At 41.0% G+C, this 27305-nt stretch overlaps 2 long non-coding RNA genes across 2 annotated transcripts in view; one reads left to right on the top strand and one right to left on the bottom strand.

Annotated features, from left to right (window-relative positions):
• The window catches only part of LOC116746662, a 33514-nt gene extending 7220 nt beyond the window's left edge, over positions 1-26294 (top strand). The window contains exon 3 of the long non-coding RNA XR_004347836.1: positions 25903-26294. This is a non-coding gene — a long non-coding RNA (uncharacterized LOC116746662). The remainder of the gene's footprint in view (positions 1-25902) is intronic.
• Positions 6612-26010, bottom strand: LOC116746663. The gene is made up of 3 exons (XR_004347837.1): positions 25877-26010; positions 20269-20330; positions 6612-7000 (listed from the first exon to the last, which is right to left on the bottom strand). It is a non-coding gene; the product is annotated as an uncharacterized LOC116746663 (long non-coding RNA).
• Positions 26295-27305: the final 1011 nt, after the last annotated feature.

Raw genomic sequence — 27305 nt, 5'->3', positions numbered from 1 at the left:
TTCTGGGGCTTCCCTGGTGGCGCAGTGGTTGGGAATCTGCCTGCCAATGCGGGGGACACAGATTCGTGCCCTGGTCTGGGAGGATCCCACATGCCGTGGAGCAACTGGGCCTGTGAGCCACAACTACTGAGCCTGTGCGTCCGGAGCCTGTGCTCCGCAACGGGAGAGGCCGCGACAGTGAGAGGCCTGCACACCGTGATGAGGAACGGCCCCCGCTCACCACAACTGGAGAAAGCCCTCGTGCATCGACAAAGACCCAGCGCAGCCAAAACTTAATTAATTAATTAATTAATTTTTAAAAAATCTACTAACCTCTGCCCTTTAATTAGTATGTGTAGACCGTTTCCCTTTAAAGCAATTATTGAAATGTTGGAGCTGAAGTCTGCTACTTTATTATTTGTTTTCTGTTTGTTTCCTATTTCTCTTTTCTTGTTTTTTTTGTGGGGTGCCTGGCCTCTTTTTTTTAGGATTCCATCTTGTTTAATTTGCACTTTTTTTGAGCATATTGCTTTGTATACCTTTCTTTGTGGTTGCTCTAGGTATTACATACATGACATCACAATCTATTGATTTTGATGTTTAACTGCAAGTGAAGTATTGAAAACTTACTTCCATTTAGGTCCTTTTAACCCCCTACTTTTAGAACATAATTCTTTTAAGTGTTTCTTTTACATATATTGAGCACCAAATAGATGCTGTTTTAATTTTTGCTTCAACCATCAAATATGATCTCAGAAACTCATGAGAAGGATAGCTGACTATATTTACCCATATTTTTACCCATTCCCTTGCTGTTTTTTTTTTTCTTTCTTTCTGAAATCCCAGGCCTTCTTCTGTTATCATTTTCTATCTGGAGAACTGCATTTCACCATTCTTTAAGGGTACATCTGCTGGTGACACATTGTCTTAGTTTTCTTTCATCTAAGGATGTCTATTTCTTTTTCCTTCCTGAGGATGGTTTCTCTGGACACAGAATTCACATCACCTCCTCCTTTCTTTTATTACTTGAAAAATGTTGTGCCACTTCCTGCCAACCTCCATGGTTCATGGTTTCAGATGAGTAATCTGCTGTTATTTGAATTGCCGTTCCCCTATAGGAAATGTGTCATTTTTCTCTGATTGCATTTAGATTTTTTTCTTTGTCTTTAGTTTTCAGATGTTTGATTACAATGTGTCTTAGCATGGATTTCTTTGATTTGGATTTCATTCAGTTCTGTGAATCAACAGGTTTACATCTTTCAGTCATTATTTCTTCAAATGTTTTTTTCAGTTCCCCATTCTTTCTCTCTCCTTCTGGGACTCCAATGACACAAGTAGTATAACTTTTGCTATTGTTCCACAGGTCCCTGAGGCTCTGTTCATTTTTTTTTTTCCCCAAAATATTTTCTCTCTGTTTTTCAGGTTGGGTAATTTCTAGTCACTGTTCTTAAGTTTTTAATTTTCTGTCATTTCCACTCTCCTGTGGAGCCTATCCAGCAAGATTTAAAAAATTCTTTTTGAGTTGTCATATTTTGTTTGAATTTAACAGAAAAAAATAACTGAAGCAAAAGTGAAGTCAATGCTGACCTTTGGAACAATTTTTTTTCACTCCATGACTAGAAAAAGCTATTCCCTCAGTTCCCTTCTTCTCAATACAGAAAATAGTAGCAGGGCCTCTTAGAAATTATGGCAGGTCTTCAGTTTTGGAGACACTCTTGTTCTTTACTGTATCAAACATGTTAAAAGGATCACATATTTCACATTACATATAATTTTCCTATAAAAATATTTGAAGGGATTTTAATAATACAGCAATGAAATTTTTATTAATTTTCATTTCTTTTTTTTTTTTTTCATTTTGAGACAACAGTGAACATTCTTGGAAGTCCTTATGGTTTTGTGGTCCTAGACTCTGCACCTGTGCTGTCCAATGGCTCTGGACTCATTTTGTTGATGAGAGTAGGTTTGACACCTGGCAGAGCCTTGTCAAAAATTTTTTTCTCTATCATTAACCAACATCTCCTTCTGAAGTTTATAGCCTGGCATTATACCCTTTTCCATGTTGGTTACTCCAAGGCAATTATGCTGTTTCTTTTGGGGTGATTTATATCATTAGGTATTGAGGTAGGTAGATTCTGTGATCCAACTTCATTCAACCTTCTTTAAAAGTGAAAACTATCATTTTTAGTCCTTTCTCAGAGACACCGACATGAAGACATTGTTAGCTTTTGATATTTTAGAATGTGTCTGTCATTCCTTGGTTATCACTTGTTTAGGTAACATTTCCCCCTAAATTACTAATTAAACCCCAATTAAATTAATCCTAAATTTTGGCCTGATTCTTTCTTTTTAAATGGTTCAAAATTGCTTCCATCTTTTTAACCAAATTTGCCCAAATCTAAAGCGTTATTCCTTTTGTTTACCTACTGAGGATGAATATATTTCAATTTACTTTTTTTTTTTTTTACTTAAAAAAAATTATTTATTTATTTATGGCTGCGTTGGGTCTTCGTTGCTGCACATGGGCTTTCTCTAGTTGTGGCGAGTGGGGCTACTCTTCGTTGAGGTGCGCGGGCTTCTCATTGCGGTGGCTTCTCCTGTTGCAGAGCTTGGGCTCTAGGCACGTGGGCTCTAGACGCAGGCTCAGTAGTTGTGGCGCACAGGCTTATTTGTTCCTGGGCATGTGGGATCCTCCCAGACCAGGGCTCGAACCCATGTCCCCTGAATTGGCTGGCGGTTTCTTAACAGCTGCGCCACCAGGGAAGTCCCTCAATTTGCTTTTTACTGAAATTTGTTAACACAGTTGGATCAATGCATATTGCCTCTTTTCCATCTTCCATTTTGATAATAAAGACACCCAGAGCTCTGGACACTATTTTCTTTTCCCAATACTGCTTGCTAAGTTTTTTCTGTTTGCTTCATTACCACACTTCCAACTATTTTCTATTTAATTTGTAATTTGGCCTGTTTTAAAAGTTTTCCCTTTCCATTGTTTTGTTCTGGCAATCCTATATCTAGCAAGTTAGTTTTTCTTCTCTGATATCTCTCGTGTTTGATGCTTTTAATAATATTATTGTAAAAATACAATTTGTTGCTTCTACACTGATACTGGAAAAATAATAAAGTGGTAAAGTTAGTAGGTGTTTTTTAAAATGTGACTAGTAGGCAAGTGGGTTTTTTTTTTTTTTTTTTTTTTGGTGGTGGTTTCTTGTTTTGTTTTGTCTTCAAAGACTACATTTAAAAGTTTATGGAATATGAGGAAAATTATCTGTTGAAAGTTGCATCTTGTGACCTCAGGCTGACTTCAGGCTTTGACAAGGACATCAGCCTTCTTGGGTGTTTGCATCTTAAAAGAGGAGCCTGGAGCGGCAGATATGGAAGGTTTATTTCAGATATTAGGAGAGGGAAGAGAGTATCCCTGTACTCCTCCATTTTCATTTTGTTGAATTGCTATTGTTTAGATGGAAAATATGAAAAATATCATTATACTGTCTATTATCACGCACATCACACTGTGTAATGATTTGTTGATTGTTCATTCCGGGGCAAGAACTGTGAGTTCTTTTTGTCAAAGGCTCTGTATTATTCACCTTTTTATCCCAAGAGCCTAGAACAGTGCCAGGCTCATGGCTCATTTCGATAAATGTTTGCTGAATAATACTTGGAATATTTAAAACATCTTTCCATGGTCTTGGGTTGAAGGTTAAAATGTGATTTTCCAGTGCTTGTACATAAAAGGTGTTTATTCATAATCATATGGATGCTATTCTAATTTCTGAAGAGGAGGACAAAACCTAGGTTATGTGGCATTGTTTCTAATGATGGGTAATTGTCTATTCTCATGTCTGTAAATGTCTGTTTCCTGGAGGCCCTAATGCCTGTGTCCTGTCCTTGGGTGTGCCTTTTTACCTCCACCACTAGGGGGCAGCACAGGTAATGAAATCAATTCCCTCCGGTTACACCTTGCAGGATCCCTCCACACCAGTCTGTACAAAATAGCCCCTTGCTTGTAGAAAACGTTATTAAATAGCAATGTGCAACCATTTCAGGTTTTAGGATTCTTTTTTCCAAATCTATAGAAAACTCCAATACATTATCTTAGACTATAATCCGATGACAGAATCTCATGTTTTAAGTGAGGGATTAGTCAAAGGTTGCTTCCAGCTCTAAGACGACTGGTTTCCCAGGTTGATCTTCTCTCTGCCACCCACCCCATTTTTGGTTTTGAAATGTGGATGGAAATAGGAGGTGATCAGGTTCACCTTCAGGTCAGGAGTGGCTGAAGGCCTCAGGGCAGAATCAGGCTGTGAGGAAGAAGAACCCCATGACCCTAACTAAGTCTCCTATTGCATGGTGACCCTATTTTCTTTTGCTTTTTCTTTTTTTTAATTTGCTTTTCTCTTTTAATTCTCTGCCTGCTCCAACTCAAAAAATTGCCGGAAATTAAACAGAAGTAAGCTGTCAAAGAGTCAAGGCAAGCCAGCCCCAGGTAGCAGGCTCCCTCCCATGGGGGCCAAAGTCTGGGCAAAGGGGTCTCCACTCAGAGCCATTAATAAAAGCTGGTGCAGAATAAGGTGGTTCTAGAGGCTGGTAATAACCCGGCCCAGAGGGGCTTTCTGCAGTGGCGCACACCTAACCGGGCCAGGCTGTGCAAGAAGAGGTGTTGACTGGCCTTGTCAAAGAGCCCCTTCTCATGGGCACCCAGGACCTGGATGCTATGTGCCCCATAGGAGGCCCCGGATTCACACAAGGTACCCAGGCGACAGCAAGCAGCCCCTCGCCTGGCCACGGCCGTGGATGGTCTGGGACCCTATTTTCTGAAGCTTAAATCTGGACAATGGTCTGACAAGAGGAATGTGTTTCCAAATCTCATGTCAAAAATTTGAAATGGGACTGTCCAGGAAAATCTGGAGTCCACAGTCTTCAGCATGATGGTCAGCTGTAAAAAGTGCTGTTTGCACTTTGTCATGTTCATTGGCATCTTTTTTTTTTTTTTTTTTTTTGCGGTATGCGGGCCTCTCACTGTTGTGGCCTCTCCCGTTGCGGAGTCCAAGCTCCGGACACGCAGGCTCAGCGGCCATGGCTCACGGGCCAAGCCGCTCCGCGGCATGTGGGATCCTCCCGGACCGGGGCACGAACCCGCATCCCCTGCATCGGCAGGCAGACTCTCAACCACTGCGCCACCAGGGAAGCCCCTCATTGGCATCTTTGATGTCAAAATTAGTCGCAGCTTTTCGCCTTTGGTCTGCTCCCCCTTCTTGTTCCTTTTCCATAAGCAACTCCTTCCATCCTGTCTCCCAACGGGCCACAGTCAATTCAGGGAAATTTTAACCCGGAAAGTGAGGCATCACATGAGGAATTTAGACACTGAGGTAGAGGAAAGAGCAAAGGGACCGCCCCCTCCAAGAAAAATAAAACCAAACAAAAGACCTCTTTAGTAAGAGTTTAGGTTGTAATATAAATGTCGAGGACACTTTCTCCTTAGGAAACGTGCTTACATGATCGTTGGTAAAGGTCACCAGTGAGATTGTGTCGATGATGTGATTGTTCTTGGAAGGCGCTGGTCCTTCTGTTTTCTGGATTTGTCCCTTTATTCCTCTGAGTACCCCCAAAGCAGAGCCTGAGGGGTGTGGGTGGTTTATTTGGGTGGTGATACCAGGAAGCAAGAGAGTGAGACAGGGAAGGAGGAAAAGCTGAGACCAGGGTGGGCTGCTGAGGTTGCTGCTGTGAGCGGTGGGCTTGTTTCCACTGGGATCTCAAAAGAAGCCCAGGGAAAGCTGTTCAGAATTGTCCGCCCGAAAAAAATGGAAAGCTTTGCCCACCTGCTTCTGACCTGGACTAGTTGAGGTTTCCTCCTAGGCTGTGAACTTCCTGGTATTTCCGGGCTGCATTTGTGTGTGTTGGAGATGACCTTGGGGCAGAAAGTCTGGCTTGAGCTTGAGCTTGAGGTAAGATGCTGACAGCACAAGGAAAGTCTGTGCTTCCATGGAACGGTTCACTGTGGCTGAGACTGAAATGAAAGGGCTGAGAGCCCATGATGTACCACTGTTGACTGAGCAGTTGATTTGGGCAAGAAGGCCCCTGCCTAGACCTTGTGCTTTAGAACGTGCCTCTCTGGCCTTCCCCGCACTGCACCGCTTCCCACCCAGAGCTTGTGCCCTCTCTTCTGGAACAGACTGCATACTGAGGACCCTCCTCAAATGGCTGTGAGCCTGCATGTTTCTTCTATCTTCAAAGGCAGGCTGCTTAGCCAAATGGTACCCAAAGTGCTGCTGTCTGAATGGGGTGAGGATGTGTGGATGGAGCTTGAATGGGGCTTAGGAAGTCCACACAGGGGATGCAAGGCCCCTCATGTGAGAACAGGGCTCGGGTGAAGGGGAAGGTGATTGGCCCAGGGTTGGGGCCAGCTTTCCCTCTGCTACCACATTCCTGTACAGACCACCAAGGAGTCTGAGAATTCTAACTTCAACCTTGGCCTTTATAGGTCATTACTGTGGTATATTTGTCAAGGTAGGAGAACAGAGCATGTTTTATTTAACACTTTGCTGGCTTCATTTATACCTCATATTATTTAGACATATGGCAAATGTAGGAGTCAAGTTCTATCACGTTCCAATTTTTGTGGCCTTGAACTGAGAAAAAGGAACCTTGGAAAATAGGCTTTATATGCTTGGATGATTTTATATAGAATTCCCAAGTTCATTAGCTTCTGTGATGACTCACGGTTGTTACTAAAATAAACTTTATATTATCTTCAAAAATCTAGGGATATTATTTAGGTCAGCCATTTCAAGGCACTAGACTCAATGTCTCTGTGAACCAAAGGATATGAAGGACTAAATGCAGGAGAATTATTACCTGAGGGTTGAATCTCAGAATATTACATGTGAGATTTTGCTTGTTGACTCAGTGCTGGCTGCAGGCGGGGCAGGAGGGCATCGGGAGTGGTGCAGATCTGGGTCAGTAAGCAACGCGGGAAGCAAAGCAGAGGGAACTGGGCCTTGTCCAGGCAAAGATGAACCTTACAAGAAGAGAAGAAATTTTAGAAGACAAAAGAAAGGTGGACTGTGAGGTTGAAGTGGGGACTGCAGAAACTGAATGGCAAAGTAAAGCACCAATTTATCAATGTAAAAATACATATCAGAAGCCGGACCCATGTGTTACACGATATTCAAAAATCAACTCAAGGACTTCCCTGGTGGCGCAGTGGTTGGGAGTCCGCCTGCCAATGCAGGGGACACGGGTTTGAGCCCTGGTCCGGGAAGATCCCACATGCCGCGGAGCAGCTGAGCCCGTGCGCCACAACTACTGAGCCCGCGCTCTAGAGCCTGCAAGCCACTACTGAGCCCACACGGCACAACTACTGAAGCCCGCATGCCTAGAGCCCGTGCTCCGCAACAAGAGAAGCCACCGCAATGAGAAGCCCGCGCACAGCAATGAAGAGTAGCCCCCGCTCGCTGCAACTAGAGGAAGCCCGTGTGCAGCAATGAAGACCCAACGTGGCCAAAAATAAAATCAATCAATAAATAAATTTATAAAAAAAAAAAAAAAAAAAATCAACTCAAAGTGGATAAAAGACTTAAATGTAAGACCTGAAACTGTAAAACTCCTAGAAGAAGACATAGGGGACAATCTTCAGAACATTGGTCTTGGCAGTGATTTCTTGGATATCACACCAAAAGCATAGGCAACAAAAGCAAAAATAAATAAATGGGACTACGTCAGGTTAAAAGGTTCTGACAAGCACAGAAAATAAAAACTGAGTGAGAAGGCACCCTACAACATAGAGAAAATATCTGCAATCCATATATCAGAGAGTGGTTAATTTCCAAAATATATAAGGAACACATACAATGCAATAGCAAAAAAACAAATAATCTGGTCAAAAATGGGCAAAGACCAGAATAGACATTTCTCCAAAAAGGACATACACATGGCCAACAGGTATAGGAAAAGATGTTTAACACACTAATCATCAGGGAAATGCAAGTCAAAACCACAATGAGACATCACCTCACGCCTGTTAAGATGGCTACTATTAAAAAAGGAAAAGATAGCAAGTGTTGGTGAGGGTGTGGAGAAACTGGAACCCTTGTACAAAGTTGGAGGGAATGCAAAATGGTGCAGCCACTATGGAAAACAGTATGGAAGTTCCTCAAAAAATTAAAAACAGAGCTCCCATGTGATTCAGCAATCCCACTTCTGAGTATTTATCCAAAAGAATTTAAATCAGGATCTTGACAACATATTGACCCTACCATGTTCCTTACAGCACTATCCACAATGGTCAAGATTTGGAAACAAACTAAATACCTGTTATACCTATCAACAGATGAATGGATAAAGAAAAATATGCTATATCCATATAATGGATATACCTCTAGCCTTTAAAAACAGGGAAAGCCTGTAATATGTGACAACATGGATGAACCTTGAAGACATTATGCTAAGGGAAATAAGCCAGTTACAGAAGGACAAATACTACATGATCCACTTATTTGAGGTATTTTAAACAGACTCACACAAGCAGAGAGCAGAATGGTAGTTGCCAGGGGCTGCAGGGATGGGGAAATGAGCAACAGCTAATCAACAGGCACTGTTTCAGTTATGCAAAATGATGTAAGTTCTAGAAATCTACTGTATATCACTGTGCTATAGACGACAATACTGTACTGTGAACTTAAACATCTGTTAAGAGGGTACATCTCATGTTAAGTTTTCTTACCACAATAGAATTTTAAAACATCATATCAATGTCATTTCCTTTCACATCACCAATATCTGGTATTCTTTTGAGAAGCTGAATATAAAGTAGGAATCTTTCTCTGAGTCGATGATGGTGATGATGACGATGATGGTGATGATTAAATAGTAGATGACAATGACTGAGTGCTCACTATGTGACAAGCTCTCCTCAAAGACCTCTGCCTATACTGTCTCCAACCATAAGTGTTAGGTATTATTATCATCCCCATTTTACAGATGAAGGAACTGAGGCACAGAGAGGCTACGTAACTTGACCATGATCCAGCAGCAAATAAATGATGGAGCCCAGATGCAAATCCAGGTAGTATCCTTCTATTACATGAAGTTCAGTATTTTCCTATATTCATCTTGTTATGAATATACGTATTTCCAAAAGGGTTCTGAAGCTACTTTAAAACTTTGTTTTTTAACTTTAGGATTTCAGAGGTTAGCTGCTGAATAAGGGGTGAATTCAACATGCATTTGGTGAGGACTCTGAGGCATTTGAGGATGATGCAATAATGGATAGTCAGGAGTTAATAATAATTTATACCTAAGTCATTGAACAGATTATAACACGAGGCATAAAGTGGCAGGTGTTCAAAAAGAAGAGGTATGAAGCACTATGAGAATGCAAAAGTGAGGAATATTACCTCTCGGTGTTGTGGAAGGATTAGGGAAGAGTCTGGGAAGAAGTTCCTTTGCTTCTGGGCTGGGCCTTGAAAGATGGGGAAGATTTTGACAGCTGGAAATCGAATTTTGTGAGCCTGGCCATGTCAATAGATTGTACTCATGTATTTTTATGTCTACCAAGATTTATTCTTAAGTACATTTTTAAAAGTGTTTATTGAGCACCTACTGTGTACTCTGTGCTTAGCAAGGTACCATGACACTTATGACACACTTATGACATGCACTTATGACAGCCTCTGCCCTCAAGGAACTTACACACTAAAATAGGAAACAGGGGACTTCCCTGGTGGTCCTGTGGCTAAGACTCCACGCTCCCAATGTAGGGGGTCCGGGTTCGATACCTGGTCAGGGAACTAGATCCCACATACTGCAACTGAGAACCTGTATGCCACAACTAAAAGATCCCACGTGCCACAACGAAGATGGCACAATGAAGATTCTGCACAAGGCAACGAAGATCCCGCATGCCACAACTAAGACCCAGTGCACCCAAATAAATAAATATTTTAAAATAAATAAGTAAAATAGGAAACAAATATGTATATAAATATAATATAGTATGATAGACATATGCAACAAGTAATCATCATTTTTTATTTTATAAAATTTTAAAGTATTTCCTCCCTTTCCCCCCAAAATTCATTGCATAATCTTAGAGGAAGTTTCAGTTTGTAACCTTTATATAAACTGTAGTAGCCTCTGCTGGTGAAATACTGTTTTGTAACTATTAGAATAGTCCAGATAATAGGGAAAGAATTGCATTATTTTAGAGGTGTACAAGGTACTGTCCACAAATCTCAGAAAAGGATAGGAAGTTCTATGGTAGAGGAAGAAGATGGCATCCAGACTGTTCTCTTAAAGCTATAAAAGCTCTACAAGTATCTTGCAGGCATAAAGCTCCAAGTATATGCTCACAAATCCTCATGCCTCAGAATTGACACCCTTGCAATCCTGTTTTTCATAACACAAGTTTCCAATTCAGTCTCTTCCAAGACAACTTTTTATAGCTGTATATTTCCAATGTTGTAGTGCAGGCAAAGAAACGGTGGGAAGGGGACTAATCTTTGTTGAATGCCACCTGCTCTAAGGACCAGGCACTGCCCATGGCATTTGTGTTAGTTTTCTTTTATGCCACATCAATCATAATGTGTAGATGTTTATCGCCATTTTGCAGGTGAGGAAATTCAAATTCTGGGGGAGTTCATAACCTACCCAAAGTCGTGCAGTTTCTATGTGTAAGGGCTGGAATTATAATCCAGTCTGTGTGGTTCCCAAGTCCCTCTCCACCATATGGTTTCCATTTTACTTTGCAATCAGCGTAACTGGGATATTTCTGCCCTAAAACAATAAGTAGGAATACTGGTCTCTCTACCTCAACTTAATATCCATGGGTCTGCTTTTAGCATTTGGAGGTGTCATTATATTACAATAACTTGCTTTTATTTGAATAGTGGGCATTATACTACTCAGTCTAGAGATTTGTGATATTCTGGTCTAAATTGAATGAAAGCTATTAGGGGTCTTTAAGATTAGCATAGTATGATATAATAAAACAGAAACAAGTTGAATTGCGATGAAATTGCTGCTCCTGAATTTAAAACTAGTCAAGGTAAAACAGATGTTCAAAAAGATCGCTATAATCTTCACCTGAATACTAATACATTTTTTGATCAAACAATATATATATTTACATATGGAGAAATAAAACCCACCTTAAACTGCTACTGTCATTTTCTCTGCTATTTCTTGAAGCAAAAAAAAAAAAAAAAATGATGCTGAACTGTTGACTATTAGGCAGCAACATGTTTCAGAGAAACTAATTGACTTGAAAAAGTAAATAAGATTTTCAAAGATGAATGAATCATACACCTGCATACAGCATGGTACAGCAATTAGTGTGTGCAAACTCCAGGTGCATCAAGATTGTGACATGAAGATGAGGCATATATAAAAGTAAGAGTATTTTTAGCTGAATCTGATCTGGAAGTCAGGAGACTTAATTTCCATGAACAATTTCTTTCTTTGCTGGTTTGTTCATTCTCCACGTTCTTCCAAAAAATATCTAATATCAAACTGCTTAATTTGTTTTTGACAGTGTGACTTTGGCAAAAATCACTTAAATATCTGAGGTTTTCTAGCACCATATTTATTTCTTTTTTCCTCCTAAAAATACTGTAAGTAGCAGCAAAAGTTCCTGGTGAACTCCCTTGCAGGTAATGTTATTATTATCTTTTGTTGTTTGTTTTTCATTACACCAACAGGCTAACCTCATACTATTCCCCACTTCTAATAGCTGCTCAGTTATTGCCTTCCCTCCAGAGGGTTTGACTCTGATTAAAATAGAAATGGGACACGAATTGAGTTTTTCTGGGCAAACTATCAGAGAGACACAGGCAGGAGAGACATGGTATCAGGACATTGGGGTCAGGAGAAGACAGGAGGTCAGAGATTTTGCTTTGAACACTTTCTAAAAGATGTGCATGGATAATTTATGGAAATTTGGTGGCAACTTCCAACCAGAAATCTGGATGTTTCACTAGGCTGGCACCAAGTTCTCCAAGAGAAATCATAGTCACAGATGCTCTACAATAAATTGATTTTAGTAGTTTCCCATTACAAGTTTTCCCTGATATCACTTAAACACCCTGATAAATGCTTCTCATACCAAGGCCCTCCCCCCATCCCCAAAGTGTCCCCATTGCCACTACTTCAGCCCATGTGGCAGGATCACTGCTACCTGCTGATCACACGGAGTGTGGCGTCCTCTGATCGTGAAGTCACCTTTCTCCTGGTTCCAGGCTTTCTCGAGTGGACACAGGTCTGTGCTCTAAATAATGAGCAGGAGGTGTCTGAGCAGAAGGCCCTTTGATCAGGTTGGAGACTTAACTAGTAAGTAGGTCACGCAGGGCTGATTACCCTGTCCTCAGGGGAAATATTTCTGATTGGCCCAGGAGACTGCAAGGTAATAAAGTCCTGGAAGGCAATGATCAAACTGTCTAGAGACCCTAAGAGGCAAGCAATGACCACCATTAACTTTCCTGCTGCATCCCGTCCCAGGTGAGGTTGTGTGTTTGTGAAGTAGCAAGAAGTCTATGTACCATGGGAGTAGCTTTCAATTCTCCAGAGTCAGCAGAGGGATGGGGTAGTCTGGTCTCAGCAGAAGTGACGGGAGGATAAGCAGTGAAGGGACCAGACAGACCCTGAGGGGAGATCTATCTTTGAGTGTCTATTCGGAGTCAATGTCTTGAGGAAGGGAAAGGATATATCCAGGAGGATATTCAGCTGATTCAGCCCAAGGACTAGGCCTTGCTCTGGACTGGGCCCCTCAGAGGGCAAGACTTCTGTCGGATCTCCTGAGTTGGTAGGAAGGTATGAACTTTTGCCTTGAACTTTCACACCCAGAGCAACTTCTTCTAGAAAGCAAAGGGTAAACCAAGTTGAATGTAAGTTTGAATTTCTTAGGAGAGCAGGCTGAAATGAGTAATGGCAATCCATTGTCCTATAGTCTAAAATGAGCCTACAATATCACTGAGGGTTCACACCTTAATACAACTGAATTTCGGGAAGAGGTCAAACCCTTCTCTCTGTGTTAGAATAAGCAGGGGTCTTCCACCAGAGTGTGATTAACACCTTGTATCCCTCAGCAAAGTGAAGCTGCCCGCTTCCCAATCTTCTAAACAAAGGGCTTCTTCATATTCTTATTTCATTCTATCTTATCTCCAGCTCATCTCCACGCCTTGTCTGCTTGGTCCCCAGAGGCCTTGTGTCCTAAACTCCACCCCTGCACTATTTAGGCAATTCTGACAAAAGACTTCCAGGATGGATTGGTGAACCCTCTCTGTTTGCATCTGGAACATAATTACCTTAGTTTTCCATTCCAAGTATGCAATTATCTATGTTCTCTACTTCAAAATGCATTTACCTCCGACAGAATCCTAGCAAAAAAAGACCTGGTCCAGTGGTAACTATGAGGCAGGAGACATGATGTTTTTAAATTAAAAACTAAAAATTTTCTGACACCAAAAGCACAGGTAACAAAACAAAAATAGGTAAATTGGATTTCATCAAAATCAAAAACTTTTGTGCATCAAAGGACACTATCAACAGTGAAAAGGGAACCCATGGAATGGGAGAAATTATTTGTGAATCATATATCTGATAAGAGATTAATATCCAGAATACTTAAAGAACTCCTACAACTTAATGACTGTAACAACAACAAAAACAATTTAAAAATGGGTAAAGGGGCTTCCCTGGTGGTGCAGTAGTTGGGAATCCGCCTGCCAATGCAGGGGACACAGGTTCGAGCCCTGGTCCGGAAAGATCCCACAAGCCGCGGAGCAACTAAGCCCGTGAGCCACAGCTACTGAGCCTGCGTGTCACAACTACTGAAGCCCACGTGCTTACAGCCTGTGCTCCGCAGCGGGAGAGGCCACCACAATGAGAAGCCCATGCACCGAAATGAAGAGCAGCCCCTGCTCTCCGCAACTAGAGAAGTCCCGTGCGTAGCAACGAAGACCCAACGCAGCCAAACATAAATAAATAAATTAATTAAATAAAATAGGTAAAGAACTTGAATAGCTATTTCTCCAAAGAAGGTATGCAACTGGCCAAGAAGCACATGAAAAGATGCTTAGCATCAGTAGCTCTTAGGGAAACGCAAGTCAAAATCATGAGACAACACTTTATACCCATTGGGATAGCTATTATTAAAACAAACAAAACCCAGAAAATAACAAGTGTTGGCAAGGATGTGGTGAAATTAGAACACATGCATTGCTGTTACAGATGTAAAATGGTGCAGCTATTGTGGAAAATGATACAGCAGTTCCTGAAAAAAAAAAGAAAAAAGAAAAGACAAAGAAAAAAGAAACGTAGAATTACCATATGAGCCAACAATTCCACTTCTGGATATTTACCCAAAGGAACTGAAAGCAGGGACTTAAACAGATATTTGTAAATCCATGTTCATAGCGGCGTTATTCCCAATAACCTAAAGGTGGAAGCACCCAAGCGTCCAGTGACAGATGAATGGACAAATAAAATGTGATATATGCATGCAGTGGAATATTATTTAGCCTTAGAAAGTAAGGAAATTCTGACATGTCTATAATATGGGTGAACCTCGGCATTATGCTAAATGAAGAAGTCTGACACAAAAGGACAAATATTGTACAATTACACTTACATGAGGTACTTAGAATAGTCAAATTCACAGAGGCAGACAGTACAGTGGTGGTTGCAAGGGGCTGGGGTGGGAGTGGAGAGGGTAACAGAGGGTTGTTTAATGGGTGCAGAGTTTCAGTTTGGGAAGATGAAAACACTCTGGAGATGGATGATGGTAATGAGTGTACAACAATGTGAATGTACTTAATGCCACTGAATTCTACACTTAAGAATGGTTAAAATGGTATATTTTGTTATATATATACATATATATCTCCACAATAAGAAACTAAAAGCTTTTTTTAAAATTAAAGCTTTTAAAAATTAATTAAAGTAAAATCAAAATTAATTAAAACTATTTAAAAATTAAAGCTAGGGCTTCCCTGGTGGCGCAGTGGTTGAGAGCCCGCCTGCCAATGCAGGGGACACGGGTCCGTGCCCCGGTCCGGGAAGATCCCACATGCCGCGCAGCGGCTACCGTGAGCCATGGCCGCTGAGCCTGCGCGTCCGGAGCCTGTGCTCCGCAACGGGAGAGGCCACAACAGTGAGAGGCCCGCGTACCGCAAAAAAAAAAAAAAAACAAAACCTTGGATGAGCATCATTTCTTCTAATTCTCTTCCTCTAGCCCACCAGCCACATCCTACATCCTGCAAACCACACCTGACAGCTATTAATTATTGTCCTGCCCCTCCCCCAGTTTCCTGGAGTACCTGTGCTTTTACGTACCACCTCCGGCTGCTCTAGGCTCCATCTCTGTGCAGTTGGGTACCTTGTATTGGTGGTAACTGTTTACCCGGATAAGCAAGAATTACAATTAAATTGCTGTTTTCTCCTTGCAGATGATGCAGGAATAGGAGAATCTTTGGGTGGCCCATCTCTGTCCACTCCTCCTTATTAGCAATGTAACACATGTTTTGTGGCTTAGGATTTCAAAGAAGGGGGATTTTCTTAATTTATCAGCTAAACCAGTATTACAACAGCTTATGAAGAGTTTGCAATTGTTTGGGTGTAAAGCAGGAACAACATGAAACACTTAATGAAAAACTTTCACAAAACTTGGACTCTTTCCAGCAACTTAGCTATGTGAGAATAACTTCTACACCATGACAACTCTAAAAATAAAACATTTTTAACTTAAAGCTGTTCTTCCAGTTGCTGTTTAAAACTTTATTCCAAGAACTGAGATGCTATTCAGCAAAATGCAACTACAGGCTTCTCAACAATTATGTTCAATAATCATTATATGTTTCCTGGTGATGGATTTATTTTTTATCTTTGAAGTTTATAATGATAGCTGTAAAAGTGAATGTCAATAGTATTACTATCATTTAATTTCTAATAGAATGATTTTTATTTTTATGTGTTAGTCAGAGCTATAATAATTCTAATAATATTACCAGAATTTATTTTGTGCTTTATGATGATGATATCAGTACACCATATTCCCAGCAACATTTTGCTATGTTTCGGCTTATTAACAGAATTATCTGTGTTTTAAAACTTTGGTGTTAAAATATACCTTCAATAATGCCATTATAATGATCATGTGTTTAAAACTTGTGTAAATAACTATGATATAAGCATTTTTCTCTAAAAAAGAGACTTTTTATTTCTATCAGAGTAGAGCTAAGTTTCTTAGATTAAAACTGTGATTCTTAAATTGTGTGCTGAACCACCCTAGTGTGACAAGCAAACTTACAGAGGCACTGTGGGTTATTTTAAGTTTTTGAGGGGCACAGACAACGGTTGGATACCACGCCAACTACTACTAAGTTGTTTAGACCACACTACTTAATAAAGAGAATTGTTCAGGTATTTCTTTTGGCCCAGGGGCACCAGGAACCGGGAAAGTTTGGGAATCTCTGGATTAGAAAGATTAGTGGACATGAAATATAAGATAATTGAGAATTACTTATATAGTACAATCCTGTCATTTTATAGAGGAGAAAACTGAGGTCCAGCATGGTTAAAATCTTAAAACTAGTGAGTCTTAAATACCCAGCCTCCTAGCTCCCTTGTCAGACTGTTCAGTAAAAAAGATCTGATGAACTTGATAGTCTGCTGAGGTTTCTATTCTTCATGTACCTATCTCTCTGCTTTCTGGTCAGTAGATTCAAGCTTTGTAGCCCAGCCTGACCACATAACAGCTAAATATCTTAAGCCAAGTTCCTTACCCTCTGTGAACCTTAGTGTCCTCATTTGCAAAATAATTGGGCTGATGATAACGGCTAATAACAGGTAAAAATGGAGTCACTTCTAGAATAGTAATAGAAATAATGCACTTGAAAAACATTTTGTAAATAGCCAAGCACTTTATAAATTACTGGTTTTCATTCAGTAGTATTTAAACATCTACTATGTGCCAAGCCCTGGGGAGACAAAGAGAAAAACAAAATTGTCTCTGCGTTTAAGAGGCTTATCTCTCCTGGAAGGGAGAAATATAAATGATTATAATCAAAATTGATAAATGGTATAGTAGAGGTAATGACCAAGTATAATGTGGTAGAGAAGGACTGAGGGGCAGGGGAAGTCCTGGCAGAAAAGGCAAGGGTTCCGGCCTGACTTGGAGGGTGGGTAGGTAATGAGTGGGGTGGGGAGAGCAGTCCAGGGAGGGGGAGTGCTCTGGACCAAGGAGACAGGTGCAGGAACAGAGCGCCTTCAAGAAGCAGCATAGTGGCACTTCCCTGGTGATCCAGTGGTTAAGAATCCGCCTTCCAATGCAGGGGACACGGGTTCGATCCTTGATCCGGAACTAAGATCCCACATGCCGCAGGGAAACTAAGCCTGTGTGCTCTAGAGCCCGCATGCCACAACCAGAGAGCCTGCATGCCGCAGCGAAGATCCCATGTGCTGCAACTAAGACTCGACACAGCCAAATAAACAAATAAATATTAAAAAAAAGAAAGAAAGAAAGAAACAGTATAGCATCCCATACGGCTGGAGGGAGGAGGATGGGAAACAGGAAGTGGAAGATTACAGATGGGAGAGTAAGTGTGTGTGCTGGACGCTACTCCCAAAGGCTCTGGGATTCCTCTTGAAGGAGTGGACATTACCCTGAAAAACTGTTTAAGGGTTTAAAGCGAGAAGGGAAGCAGCCCAATGGGTAAATGTGATGAGCTCTCCTTATCCTTTCCTAAGAAGGAGACTTGAGTTTGTTAGCTTCAAGAACTGTGGCGCTGTGTCTGTATAATTCCTTTAGTCTGGCAACTTATTCTGAAGAGAAACACAGCACTTAATAAAGGTTTTAATGATTATGTGTATGGCAAGGTAGTAGTGAGATTCTTTTTTTTTTCTTTTGCCAAAATAAGATTTTATTTTGAAAGTTATTTGAAAGACACTGGTAAGGAAGAACTAACACTCAACGGATGTAGATTCCAAATTTATATTCTTTCCAACTGCCACCAATGGTCTTTGTCATGCCAAAAAGTTGCTTTTTTTGGTAATTCCTATTTTAAGCTCTCTGGAGGAGAGATCTTATTCTATAAGCCAAGCCATTTTTTTTTTCCTTCCTCCCTCGTTTCTTCCCTTTCTTCTTTTTCTTTCTTCCTTTCTTTTTCTCTCTCTTTCTTTTCTTCTCTTTTTTCTTCATTTCTTTCCAGGAAACAGTTAGCTGGGGATGGGTATTTTTTTAAAAACATCAAGGTAGATCTAATATGTTCCACAAAGAGGAGGGGCTTAGCCAAATGTGAAGTCAAAAGGTTCTCTACTATTTGCTTATCATCGTTTTTTGGTTTTTTTTTAATTTATTTTTGGCTGTGTTGGGTCTTCGTTGCTGTGCACAGGCTTTCTTCATTGTGGTGCGCAGGCTCCTTGTTGTGGTGGCTTCTCTTGTTGCAGAGCACAGGCTCCAGGCACACGGGCTTCAGCAGTTGCAGCACGCAGGCCCAGTAGCTGTGTCTCATGGGCTCTAGAGCGCAGGCTCCGTAGTTGTAGCACGCGGGCCCAGCTGCTCCACGGCATGTGGGACCCTCCCGGACCAGGGCTCGAACCCGTGTTCCCTGCAATGGCAGGCGGATTCTTAACCACTGCGCCACCAGGAAAGTCCTGCTTATCATCTTGCTGGAACCAGGAAGCTACATGAGGAAATGGCATCCAGGAATGCGGTCTATACGAAGCCATTCTGTCTTTGCATCTGAAGTGCTCATCATTGGTCCTGTTCCAGCTCCCACAGCCCGCAGCATCTCCTCTGGACCTTGACCTTGGAAGGAGGTTCCGTAAATCTCAGCAGTTTTAATCTTGACAGGAAAGCCAGAAATGACTGTAAAGTGATTCTCATTTTCTTCTTAATCTTTTAATTCTGTCACACATAGTATCACTGAGTGAACATCATCTCCTCTGTCAAATTCACTGATAAGTTGATGAGTACGTTTTGGTGACAACTGCCTGACACTCCCCTATGTGTCCATTATCAATCACTCTGTGTGTGTGTGTGTGTGTTTGTGTGTGTGTGTGTGTGTGTGTGTGTGTGTGTGTGTGTGTCTTGATCCGGGATATATCAGCGCTAAGCAGTTTTAAAACTCCTAACTGAAACAGTCAGAATAACATAGGAAAGAAACAAAAATTAAAAACAACCCCCCCAAAGAAACCCAAAAAGAAAAAAAAAGAGAATTACACAGGAACTAGTCTCAAGTGGGTAACTTGACCTATATATCCTCATGTTGTCATTGCTACTTGAATGGTTATCAGGTAGTTTCACATTCATGTTCTTACTTGCTTCTCCAGAATTGAAATAGGTTAATGTACATCTTGAACCCAACATGGAGATTTTAAAAGTGCATACGACATAAGACAATATCCACTGATGATACTTCTATACTGAAAGTTCTTGGTTGAACCTATGTCAAATTCTTCTCTGAACACACTTGGAACTCTCTATGGCTTAGATGAGCCCGAAATCAGCTGTTCAGTGGTACAGCTTATACTGGCTCATGAGAATTGTTGTGGACAGCCCTTTTAACTCTGCATTCAGTCATGTCAGTTGGCCATGACAGAAGTATTTATAGCAGGTGTATTCGTTTCCTAGGGCTGCCTTAAAAATTAACACAAAGTACCATAATTGAGAGTTAACTATTATTATGTGTTTATTAGTTATTTAGTATGCAGTATAAATTATTTTCTTAACCAATATAATAATGCAACTAATTGATATTATAAAGGATAATATAGTGATTTAAATGTACTGTATTCCCTTATAGTTCTGGAGGCCAGAAGTCTGGAATCAAGGTGTCACCCGGGCTCTGTGCCCTCTGAGATGCTGGGTGGAATTCTTCTCTGCTTCTTCACTGCTTCCAGTGGTGGCTGTCAACCTTTGGTGTTCTTTGGCTTGTAGATGCATCTCTCCAATCTGCACCTCTGTGGTCACTGGCATTCTCCCTGTGTGTCTTTGTCTCTGTGCCTCTTCTTATAAGGACACCAGTAATATTGGATTAAGTGCCCTCCCAGTATGACCTCATCTTAACTAATTACATCTACAATGACCCTATTTCCAAACAAGGTCACATTCTGAAGTACTGTACTGAGGGTTAGGACTTCAACATATATTTTGGGGGTGTCACATTTCAAAGCATAAATAACACTGCGGAAATCAGCAAATGCCACAAGTCAGGGCTTTTTTGAAGGGGGGAGTTGGTCTCCAACATATCAGTGTGTTGGTCTGTCACATGACAACAGGAAAGGGCCACTCACCTCAAATATCACTTTTCCATGGGAGTTTTTCATCAGAAACTTCCTCATATGCCAAATGGCACCTGGCAGAGTGAGAATTAAAGGTGGATGTAGTTAGGATTTTCCAGCCATTTCTTAGCCCTTTAAAAATATCTATGTATTTCCATTATTTAAAAAGATTGAAAAATATAGCTGGGTAGAAAGAGTAGAAAGCCAAAAATGAATTATTCATAGCTTCATCATCCAAACAGAGCTATCACTGATTCTTGATAAATTTTCTTCAAAACATTTTTGGACCTTTTTTTTTTTGCTATTTACATTTCTCCTTTTGTGCCAAACCTGTCTGAATGCCTTGCCCTCTTTTCTTCATGCTTTTTTATTTTATAAATTAAAAAAAAATGTGAGTAATAATACATTAAGACAACACGCCAGTTAGAAAAACCACACAACAAGACTAAGCAAAATCTGTTTTGATCACTACCCCAATCCCAATCCTCTCTCTGGAGCTAAATACTGTCATTGGTCTTAAATGATTCTTCTAGACCTTTTAAAATGCCATAAACCATATCATACCATGTATTTTATCCCACAGCTTACTTCTCTCCTCCCTCCCATTAAATTGTATACCCTTGAGAGCTTTTTATGTCAGATTTAACATGTTATCTTTAATTACTGCAACACATTTCATTCTATAGATGCACCATAGTTTAATTATTCTCCTATTGCCAATGTTTAGGTTGTTTTCAATCTTCCACAATTACAACTAAGAGGCAATGAAAATCCTTGTACATGCCCCTTTATGCATAAGTACAAGTGTTTCTCTAGGATAGATAACAAAAAGCTGAATATCTGCGTTGAAGACTATAATTTTAATATGACAATTTTCCTTGAAGACAGCTCCAATACACCCTTCCAATGAGAGTGCAGAGAGTATCCATATATTAAATAATTAAAGAAATAAAAATCACAAGCCAGAGGCTCTAACTGGACTCCTTATTTGTTTTAAATTTCAAAAATTTCCAAATTTCTCTTCTCTGAATTTACTAGGTTTCATCCAAATTCTCTGATTTATAACCTTATCCCTTAGCCAGCATGTACAATGACATGGAATATGTCATATGATGAACAACATAATTTTTCCAAAGAACTTCTAATAGTTTAGTGCAACTGGGACATAGGGAATGAGGTAGGCATAAGTGGAAGAGGTAGCTGGAGATGCAGGCAGGTTAGAGACACACTTGGGCAAGGATTTGTTTAGCATTTGAGGTTGTATAAAGCAGAGAAGTCAGTAAATGGGCTAGTGCGGTAATATAGGCAAGGTTCTGAGCTGAGGCAATAATGGTGGGAAAATGAAAAGGAAGGGAGAGTATCTAGACCTATTTAAGCAGTGGAAATTTATAGAACTTAATGAATGTGAATTGTGAAAGAGAGAAGCTTAGAATATTTCCTGGATTATTGGCTTCGATGACTGGTTTTCATGACTGAGGTCAGCCACAGAGAAGAACACAGCGGTGATGGTCATAGTATTAGCCAGCTCATTTGGACAAACTGGTCAAGGCTGTAGAAATGTGGAAATAGGTATTCTGAAGGTAGGTGGATATACAAGCAAGAAAATCAGGGCTGGAGCTATTGAATAAGGTTCATCCATGGTTAGCACAATCCAAGGGAGTGGTTGAGACTGTCCAAGGGGAGAGCAAAGAGTAGCAAGAGAAGAAATCCAAGGAGGAAATACTAGGAAGCACAAACATTTACAGGACAGGCAAAAGAAGGAAAAATCTGACTGATCCATCTTAATAGTTTGGCAATTTCTTATCAAGTTAAACATACACTTTTTTTTTTTTTTTTTTTTTTTTGCGGTACGCGAGCCTCTCACTGTTGTGGCCCCTCCTGTTGTGGAGCACAGGCTCCGGACGCGCAGGCTCAACGGCCATGGCTCACGGGCCCAGCCGCTCCGCGGCATGTGGGATCCTCTCAGACCAGGGCACGAACCGTGTCCCCTGCATCGGCACGCGGGCTCCCAACCACTGCGCCACCAGGGAAGTCCTAAACATACACTTTATGACATGGCTTTGCTTTATTAAGCAAAAACAAGCAAATATGAATATGTGTTCTGACTTTTACTTTCTATTATGGAAAAGGTAGCATACACAATTGGACATTGCCTTTTCTTTTTAAATCTCAAATGGTATACTGAAGAGCTTTCCAATATAGGTATACAGAGAGCTCCCTCATTGAATTGCTGAAAAGTACTCCATTGTATGATGGTACCAGTTTATTTAGTTATTCCCTATGGATGAACACTTGGATTGTTTCTTATGTTCTGCATTGTGAATAATGCGGCAGTGAATAAATTTACACTTTTCTGAAAATAAAATAAAATACGACATGACAAACCCACTCTTGTGTAACTACCCAAGAGAAATAAAAGCTAATCTTCACCCAAAAACCTCTATGCAAATGGTTATAGCAGCTTGATGTGTATTTGCCCCAAACTGTAAACAACCCCAAATTTCCTTCAACTGATGAGTATACGAACAAATTACAGAACATCTATGTATTGGGGATGCTACTCGGCAATAAAAAATCTATTGACACAACAACATCATTGAATCTCAAATGCATTTTGCCAACACCCAAAAGGCTATGTAATGTATAATTCCGCTCGTATCACTGTTGTGAGCTGAAGGTTCATATCCCCCATCCCCAAATTGATTATGTTGAAACCTGAACCCCAAGTTCGATGGCATTTGGAGGTGGGGCCTTTGAGAGGAAATTAGGTTTAGATGAGGTCATGAAGGTGGAACCTCCATGATGGGATTAGTGTCCTTATAAGAAGAGGAAGAGAGACCAGAACTCTCATAGTGAGAAGGCAGATGGCTGTAAGTGAGGAAGCAGGCTCGTACCAGGAACCAGATCTGCTGGCACCTTGATCTTGGACTTCCCAGGCTCCAGCATGGTGAGAAATAAATGTCTGTTAGGACTTCCCTGGTGGCACAGTGGTTGAGAATCCGCCTGCTAATGCAGGGGACACGGGTTCCATCCCAGGCCTGGGAAGATCCCACACGCCACGAAGCAACTAAGCCCGTGTGCCACAACTACTGAGCCTGCGCCCTAGAGCCCGTGAGCCACAACTGCTGAGCCCACGTGCTGCAACTACTGAAGCCCACGCACCTAGAGCCCGTGCTCTGCAACAAGAGAAGCCACTGCAATGAGAAGCCCGCACACCGCAACAAAGAGTTGCCCCCGCTCACCGCAACTAGAGAAAGCCTGCGTGCAGCAACGAAGACCCAACGCAGCCAAAAATAAATAAATAAATAAAATTAATTTAAAATAATAATAATAATAAATGTCTGTTATTTAAGCTACCAGGTCCGTGATATTTTGTCATAGCAAACAGAGCAGGCAAACACAATCACAGACTCAAAGAAAGGCAAAACTACAGGGACAGAAAGCCTTTAAGTGGTTGCCAGGGCTTCAGGTTGGAGCAGTTGTCTAGAAAGAGGCACGAAGGAATATTTTGGGGGTGATGGATCTGTCTTCATTGTGGTGGTGGATACATCACTATATGTGTTTGTCAAAACTTATAGAACTGTATGCTAAAAAGGGTGAATCTGACTATGTGTAAATTATATCTCAATAAACCTGACCCCTAAAAATGTTATGTATGACAGCAAGATACAAAGTCAATGCCTGGAAAAAAAATGAGTAGAACAATGAACTGGCTTAGATGTAAATGGGCAAAGAAAAAGACAACAAAATAATAAATAATTAGGAATACTGAAAGTAATCAAAAATAGGAAAAGCTAGTTTCTGGTGAGAAGCCATTCAGGAGAAAACGATCAGGAGCTTTCTGTGGGCTACAGGTTTAATACATACACATACTCTGACTAAAGAGTACACAATACACAGCGCTCTGTGTTTGTTGCTATAACAGCTAAAACCTTAAGACAGCCTTAAGCAGAACTCATTAGAAATATGGTGCCCTCTACACAATCAGGGAAATGTTGCTCAGTCCTTGGCATGCATAAAGAAAGATATTGAGAAGTACTATAATAAAATTTAAAATAATTAAAATATAGAAATAATATAAAGTATTATGGAAAACTTAGAATAAAGAGAAAGACACCATTATCTAAACACAATGTAAATCTAAAATAGATTACTTTACTACATAAATAATATGTTTCTTGTAGAAAATTACCATACCTAGATGAACCAAAGGAGAAAATGAACAAGAGCCCCATTTTCAAAATTTAAAAATTCTGACAAAATCAAGTAAATTTTAATTAAAATAATAACCAGATACTACTGTAAGTCTATCAGGCTAACAAAGAAGACGTTATGACAACACTCAGTTATGGGAAGAATGTGGATCAGAGGAGATTCACAGTCCATTTTGGTGGAGTGAAAAGCGGTTCAAATACTTTGTAGAGCATTTTGGCAGCATCCGGTGAAGCTAAAAGCAGGTATACTCCCAAGACCTGGCAATTTCACAGGTAAATGCCCTAGAGAAATTTTTGCACATTTTCTTAAGAATCTGTATAACAGTATTGTTTATAAGAGCAAAATATTTGGGACAGAGTAAATATCCCTTATCAGATTAGATAAATTGTGTCACTGTCACACAATGCAATAGCCTATAGAAGTTAAAATAAATGAATTAGAATTATATGTATTCTGTTTTTTGATAAACCTAAAAAAAATAAAAACAGGATGCAGCATAGTGAGAAAAGCAAATTACATAATGATTCGTACAGTATGTATGATACCATTATCTGAAAAACATACAGTATACACACACTTGTATGTTGATACATACACATATACATAAAAACTCTTCAGAATGTGTGTGTGTGTGTGTATATTTCTCCGCAGAAGAGAAAGGACTACATAAGGGACATCTCTATTTGTAGCGTTCCTCCCTCCTGACCCCCCGTAATTTTTTTCTTTCATAATTTAGGAAAGAAAGAGGGAGGGCAGGAGTAAAAGAGGAAGGAAGGAAGAAAGGAAGGGAGGGAGGGAGGGAGGACCTGAAGCAAGTAAGACAAAGCTTTGTGGTAGATTCCAGGGGGATTAAAAATTGCTCTATATACTTCTCTTCATATTTGAAGTATTTTATACCAAAAAACGAATACTTAGTCCTTGTAAACAATTCAGAAAATACATAGTGTTAAAAAAAAAAAAGTAATCCCTCATTTTAAAAAATGAATGTTAGGGCTTCCCTGGTGGTGCAGTGGTTAAGAGTCCGCCTGCCGATGCAGGGGACACGGGTTCGTGCCCCGGTCCGGGAAGATCCCACATGCCGCGGAATGGCTGGGCCGGTGAGCCATGGCCGCTGAGCCTGCGCGTCCGGAGCCTGCGCCTGCGCGTCCGCAGCCTGTGCTCCGCAACGGGAGAGGCCTCAACCGTGAGAGGCCCGCGTACCGAAAAAATAAATAAATAAAAAATGAATGTTTACATTTTGCTGCATATTTTTCCATGTGCCATACTTTCATTAGCCTGCATGTTATATACATAATTTTTTTGGTATCCTTTTCGAAGAGGCCAAAATTTCTCAAAAATGTTCTTCTGATTCATGAGGTGAATGATACTGAAGTCCGTTTTTTCTCTCTTTGGGACGGCTTCTTACCTTAATTCTACACTATTTTCTCACAGTTCCACAGTCCTGTTTGCACATTTGGTGGCTTGTCCTTCGCCCCACTCAGTCCACTTGGGGGCTGTCTCAACCCATCTGAGATCTACTGTCGAACGGAAGACGACACGCACAGTTGCCAAACCAAGTCTCCCTGTCCGTCGGGCATTCGCTGAGGGCACCCTCGCTGTCTGAAATGAGAACTCTCAGAACTGCACCGTCTGACCTTCTGACACTCTTAGTCTACGTAATGCAGGAGAAACTACAATTCCCGTGGGGCTCTGCTCCTGGGCGCCCGCCTCCACCCCTGCGCCTGCGCATTCTGAGCATGGACTACAACTCCCAGACTGCATCGTGCTGCCGCCCTCGCCCCTCTACTTCCTGCTGGGGCGTTTCGTGACAGCTTCTCTTCGAGTCCAAGAGAAGTTAAAGGTGGGCGGAGTTTGTGGGCTGCTTGGGAGGCCGTTAGGAGTTGCTTACTTTCTTTCTGTCTCAAGAAAGCAGCAGGTCTGCAGCAGATTTCTGATGTGCAGCTGCCTAGATATCGGGTGTGCACGGGCTTGGCTTTTCTGAACCGGGAGAGGGGTCTTTCAGGCACCTGCACAGGTGGTCACGCCTTGCGCTGGTCCTTGCAGTCAGCTTGTCCTTGGAGTTGTCCAACATCCTTCCCAGGGCGCGGGACAGGCTGACAGTTCTGGGTTTTATTGGAGTGGTGGGTTTTTTTCCTTCTTTTCTTTATATCTTCGCAGGCATTTCATGGGAAATTAGTAGACTGTGCATTTCATGGGAAATTAGTAGACTGTAGAGGAGGCTGCAAGTCAGATATTTTACCCTGGAAATCCACGCGCGTTTCTTGAAAGATTGCGCCTAGTTATAGTTTCGTACTTTGTTTCGGTTGGGCCTGGGATCCCTGTTTTCATGATCTTTCAACTAGTAATTGTTAATGTGCTCTGAAGACAGAATCCTGGAGGAATGCCTGTATTTAAGGGGAAATAAGTCTCCTAACGCACCTCTTGACTGACACCCTTGATATATGTAGTTAATATATGTGATATGACATGATTAATAAATGTAATGCGTGGGAAACTACAGTCCCCACCCCATCCCGCTGAAAGCAGAAAGGCTCCAGTTCCCAAGTGGGGAATGTCAGAGAGAAATGGGCTGAAGAGCGAATGGCAGGTGGGAGGTGAACAATTACAGGTGACCACAAATTGCTTTTTCAAAAAATGTGCTCTTGTTGAGGAGAAAGCTGGATGGTGGGTTGAGACCCAGCTTTGCCATTTATTAACTCTGTAATTTCGTACACATTAGTTCACCTCTTTGAATATCAGTTTCCTCATCTGTGAAATAAGGATGATTTTACCTTTCCTCCCCACATGACAGTTTTTGTGAAGGCAAGTTAAAGTATATGTGAACATACTTCTTA

Source organism: Phocoena sinus, chromosome 21 (assembly GCF_008692025.1).
Source record: "Phocoena sinus isolate mPhoSin1 chromosome 21, mPhoSin1.pri, whole genome shotgun sequence".
Classification (NCBI taxonomy): domain Eukaryota; kingdom Metazoa; phylum Chordata; class Mammalia; order Artiodactyla; family Phocoenidae; genus Phocoena; species Phocoena sinus.
Note: the sequence above shows the minus strand (reverse complement) of the source record. Positions and strands in the feature narration are given on the sequence as shown.